The 6,000-nt window shown below is 44.5% G+C and overlaps 1 protein-coding gene across 2 annotated transcripts in view; it reads right to left on the minus strand.

The window, feature by feature from the left end:
* Positions 1-6,000, minus strand: part of PUM1 (pumilio RNA binding family member 1) — a 93,529-nt gene extending 87,529 nt beyond the window's left edge. For both annotated transcript variants that reach the window (XM_053267692.1, XM_053267685.1), the window contains exon 1: positions 5,930-6,000. The gene's annotated coding sequence lies outside the window, so the exon portion shown is untranslated. The remainder of the gene's footprint in view (positions 1-5,929) is intronic.

Raw genomic sequence — 6,000 nt, forward strand, 5'->3', positions numbered from 1 at the left:
TCCATCCCCTAGTGGGAATCTCTTCCAGTGCTCACACTTCTAGTCTCCCTTTCCTATGCAACCAGGGAGGACCCTGCTTAGCTTAAGAAGACAAGTCATGCTTGCTACCCTAAGACCAGCTCTCCTTTCCTATATCGCCTATATCGGACAGCAGCGATATAGGAAGATATACATCATCTCAGACTGCACGGGAAGTGGCAATGGTAAGCCCCTCCTGTATTCTACCAAAGACAACCACAGGGCTCTGTTGACACTGATTCAATGGCACACTTTACATACATTTATATCCCGCTCTTCCTCCAAGGGGCCCCAAGAACGGTGTAAATGGTTATGTTCATCCTCACAACAACCCTGTGAGGTAGGTTAGGCCGAGAGAGAAGTGACTGGCCCAGAGTCAGCCGGTGAGTTTCATGGCTGAATGGGGATTTGAATTCGGGAGCAGAGGCACTCTTACCCCTGGACTTCAGGGCCAAAGTCCAGGGCCTCTCCACAGCCCCGGGAGGTGCCCCCAAATTCTCTTTAGTCTGTCCCGGGTGAGCATGATGATATTCATTCATTCAAAGTTTATTACGGTCTATGACCAGCACAAGGGGGGGAAATAACAATACAATTAAAATATAAATACTTTTAAAAATTGATGATGATGATACTTAATAGGTCCAGGCTCCAAAATTACCTATGTGCACTTCTGCTTGAGAGGAAGAGTGGGGTACTAATTGAGGGGGGATTGTGCCAATTTAGGATTGCCGGTTCTGACTACAACTATTCCTGAAAGTATCTTTCTTTGTTTAACCCTCATATTATTTATTTTTTCAAAAGTATTGATACCCCATCCTTCCATGACACTACTGCTCGGGGCTACTCACAGCAATACAATAAATACAATGTAAAATAAAAGGAATAGAATTAAACCAAATTAAGCAGACAAGTTAGAAGTCAGGCTAAAACCACAATCAGAAGTAAGTTTCAAATTAAAAGTTATTTTAAAAGCTAAAAATTGAGAATTATAAAAACTAAAAACGAAAGAACCTAGCAGGTATAACCAAAGATGGAGCATTAAAAAGCCTCTTTAAAAAGATGTTTTTAGTTTGGTTTTTTTAAAACACTGTGGGTGGAAGCATGGCAAAGCTCTTCAGGGAGGGTGTTCCAAAGCTGAGGGGCCACAATTGAAAAGGCTCTGTCTCTAGACCCCTGCTAACTGGGCAAAGAGGCACCTTTTACCGTGGTGATTCTCTTTATTTAGCAGGGGGAGAGTAACTGGCCCTATCCACTCCCAGCACAGTAACTCCAGTGACTGTTGCTGGTGTCCATATTTATTTATTTATTTATTTATTCAATTTCTATACCGCCCTTCCAAAAATGGCTCAGGGCAGTTTACACAGGGAAATAACAAATAAATAAGATGGCTTATGAGAATAAAATTACAAATATTATGTTTCTTTTTAGATTGTGAGCCCTTTGGGCACAGGGATCCATCTTATTTATTTGTTATTTCTCTGTGTAAACCACCCTGAGCCGTTTTTGGAAGGGCAGTATAGAAATCGAATAAATAAATAAAGTAAATATTTCTCCTCTAAATGCCCCCCCCCCCCGCCCCAATAGCAAAACCATTACGATCTTCAGGAACATGTTCAAGAGTCACCTGGAGACTAATGCTGATTCCTAGAGTCTCCAGTGGAGACACCAGGACAGTCCTGGAGGACTGGCAACTCTGTGCCCCATGGACATAAAAAGCTCACCCCACCTCACCCTTTATGCTCTATGCATAAGAGTCCAAAACTGTCCAAGAACTCCATTCCACACTATGGATTACCAGTTTATTGTAGTTCTTGCATCTTTAATCACTGACAGGCATAAATCCAGAAGGTGAAACTGCCTCCATATATAAATCCGATGATTAGGAAGGTATCGCCTGTTGAATTGCTTGCAAAGAAGGCCAAACACCAGAAGAAAAGCTGGCAAGGCTACCCCAAAGCACAGGAGCAGTATCAGAAAGAGTTGGCAACACTACCCCAAGACAACACAGGAGCCCTGTTAGATAAAGTTGGCAACACTAATCCCAAACACCTCTGGGATGTTTTGCCACTTTCAATAACATCCAATGGGCAAAGTACAACACCATGATCTGAGTTAACAGCCAGACTCTTTCCTTCCAGCAGGCACCAAACATGCATACAAATTGGCCTCCACCCACTTTTTATCAGCAGACTGATCTTCTTCCCCCTGACTGAAGGCTGTGATCCTATCTATGCACACCAGCTAGGAATACAGTGGAACTTACTTTCCAGTCAGCATGAATAGTGTCAACAAACATACACAGGATCACTCTCAAGATGGGGAAATATTCGGTCTTGTTCACATAGCATTAGAATAGTTATCTGGCCTGTCTCCCCCGCCCCCTTTTAAAGGTAAAGGTAAAGTTGTGCCCTAGAGTCGGTGTTGACTCCTGGCGCCCACAGAGCCCTGTGGTTGTCTTTAGTAGAATACAGGAGGGGTTTACCATTGCCTCCTCCCACGCAGTGCGAGATGATGCCTTTCAGCACCTTCCTATATTGCTGCTGCCTGATACAGGTGTTTCCCATAGTTGGGGAAACAGACCAGGTACCATGTCGATATCTGACAGTGGCTTCTTTCCATATGTCAGATACTTTCCTACTTTAGCACCAAAACTACTTATACTATTTATATTGCATAAACAACAACAACAAAAGATGGTTCCCTGTCCCCAAAAAGCTCACAACCTAAAAAGAAACAGGTAGCCACCAGTAACAGCCACTGGAGAGACACTGTGCTGGTTTGAATAAGGTCAGCTGCTCTCCCCCTGCTAAATATAAAATGAATCCCCACTTTAAAAGGTGCCTCTTTGCCCGATCAGCTAGTAATATATGTACATTAGGACACAGATAGCTGCCACGTGTCGAGTCAGACCATTGGCCCATCTAGCTCAGTATTGTCTTACACAGACTGGCAGCGGCTTCTCCAAGGTTACAAGCAGGAGTCTCTCTCAGTCCTATCTGGAGATGCTGCCAGGGAGGGAACTTGGAACTTTCTGCAGGCAAGCAGGCAGATGCCCTTCCCAGAGGAGAATATTTTACAGTAGTCTCCCATCCAAATGCAAACCAGAGCAGGCCCTGCTTAGCCAAGAGGACAATTCATGCTTGCTAACACAAGACCAGATGTCTAGTCCCTTCCAGGAGACAACCCTAAAACTCCCTAGTCCCTTAGCAATATGACCAAATTAATTGCGTTGTGAAGAGAACTGGACCACACAGCGTGAAAACTACACACACACGCGCGCGCGCGCGCGTCGCCTTCCATCCCGAAAATCATTGTTACTACATATTCAAAATATGGCATACATTTCTATAACTCAAACTCTCGTAGTGAACAAACGAGGCTCCCACCCGAAATGCATGCATACAGCGCCACCATCGTTGTAGACTACAGCTCCCAGCAGACACTGCTTTTCCCAGAAATGAAGGGCGCCCCAGTTGCATTAATTTTGTGGATTCCGGGATTTGTAGTTCCGAGATGATGCGTGCACGTTAAAGGAACAGAGGGATTGAAATCCGAGCTTCAAAGGAAGGGGTGAAGCTGAAGCAAAGCAAAGGCATTCCAGGAAACCAGTGATTCGTGCTAGGGCTTCTGGTCTGGTTTTCTTTGTCAGTTTAATAATCGTGATTTTACCATGATTAATGATTATTTTTAAAGTGCTTTCTTGGTTTTCGTTTTAATGAATGAAAGATATGAACCGTGCCCCGAGAAATTGATTATTGGGCATTTGGGAAACAATGAGATAACTTATATTGACATGATCAATTGAAGAAATAGTGACTTTCCCCCCTAATGCCTGGCAACCTAAAAGATAACTGAATATTTTCAAGTTGATGGTAACTATTAACTAGCAAAGATCCAGATTCTACCATTAATTGCCCAAATAAAACATTCTGAATTTAAGAACAACCTCTTTGGGGAAAAGGGGGTTAAACATAGGTTATAACCGTATTTACCCAAAAGGAAGAAGATTCTGAGGTTATTCACACAATCGGCTGTGAGCCCAGTGGTCCATAAACGGGTCACCTGCTTAAATAGCAAGTGCTCCGCAAACCCGGTTTTTGCAATCATGAGTTGCCACTGCGCCACGGCAACTCGCGAGTAGACCCCCGGCCAGGAGGCTGAAAAGCAGGCTCAGGGGTCTCTCCAACATGCCCTGCGCACTCACACAGGGCATGCTGAAGCTTCCAGGGGCCACGTGGCCCCCAATCCTCCCAGCCCCCAACGGCTCCGTAACGGAGCCAACAGTCGTGTGGGCGGCCGATCTGGCCACCCAGGGCTGCCCGCAAACCCTCCCCAAGCTCTTCTCACGGATCGTGAGAAGAGCCTCAAGCAGTGTTCTACCCAGGTTTGGGAGTAGTGTGTGCTCCAAATTTTCGGTTGTGTGGAAGCAAGGTAGGAGGGAAAATGACCCAAGTTTTCCTCCTACCTTGCTTCCACACAATCACTTCTACTCAGGTTTTCCTCTTACTTTGCTTCCACACAACCAAAAATTAGGCACACACAGAGCAACCAAACCCAGATAGAACACAGTTTTTGATTGTGTGAATTACCTCTCTGAATTTAAGGTAAAGGTGAAGTGTGCCGTCGAATTGATTTCGACTCCTGGCACCCACAGAGCCTTGTGGGTTTTCTTTGGTAGAATACAAGAGGGGTTGACCATTGCCTCCTCCCTCACAGTATGAAATGATGCCTTTCAGCATCTTCCTATATTGCTGCTGCCCAAATTTAAGACAGCTCCCCAATTTCTAACATCAAAATTTGGGGGGAAACTAGGCTTGGATTCAGGTAAATAAATACAGTAATATCAGATCCTGTTTGCTTTATCATTTAACCATTATACTGCATCACAGAATTTTATGCATTTGAATTTATAGTCACCTGATCCTTTGATTATATTATTGAACGTTTCAGATGAGAATTACCTATTGATTACTTATTTAACTGCAAAGATTGTAATTGCTCAAAACTGGACCAAGTCTACAGTCCCAGTTCAGGCATAGATAATCGAAGTACTGAGGTGGCTGAGATGGACAAATTAATCACCATGAGCCCTGGAGAGGTGGAATATAAAAGTTTTCTAAAGTACAAAAACACAGTTTCTAACTATGTTTATTATTTCTTTCCAGAAGGCCAGAATTTGGAGCTAGATTAACTGCTCAGAATCTCTCTGCACTTACATTCTTCAAAAACCTCCTGAGCATATATATCTACACTGCAAGTGTTATACCACATTAACTCTCATAGCATCACCCAAAGAAATGGAAATTTAGTGAAGTTCCTGTCATCTGATATTTCAAGGTCTGCCAGCAACAGGCTTCTTCACACAATAAATGTGTTCACACAATTGAGGTTGTGACCTAGGTTTAATGTGAGTTAACGAACATTGAAGTGATGGTGTGAACCCATACCAAGGTGGCTGATGGCATTGGTTCACACACTCTCACTAATGTTGGTATAGGTAAAGTGTGCCATCAAATCGGTGTCGACTCCCGGCAACTACAGAGCCCTGTGGTTGTCATTGGTAGGATACATGAGGGGTTTACCATTGCCTCCTCCCATGCAGTATGAGATGATGCCTTTTTGGTAACCCACATTAAACTTAGATTGAAATGACTGTGTGAATCAGGCCATTATGTAGTGGCACTATTATTATTATTATTATTATTATTATTATTATTATTATTAATTACTAGCCAACCCGGCACAGAACATCTGTGTGCTCTTTGGGGCCAGCGGTTACCTCTTCCCCCCACCTTCTGCCCCAGTCTCCGCTTCCTAACCACGGCTGGCCTGTGCCAGGCCCAGACGCCTCTCCTCCCCACCGCCACTTCTGCCCCACCACACACTTTCTTTCCCCCCTCCTAGGCCTTGCCTCTGTGGCCAGGCTGGGCCTGCCGCCGCCTCTGGCCTCCGTGGCCGGCCCGCCGCCGCCACGGCGACCAA

The sequence above is a fragment of the Hemicordylus capensis genome, chromosome 7 (genome assembly GCF_027244095.1).
Source record: "Hemicordylus capensis ecotype Gifberg chromosome 7, rHemCap1.1.pri, whole genome shotgun sequence".
In the NCBI taxonomy this organism is placed as follows: domain Eukaryota; kingdom Metazoa; phylum Chordata; class Lepidosauria; order Squamata; family Cordylidae; genus Hemicordylus; species Hemicordylus capensis.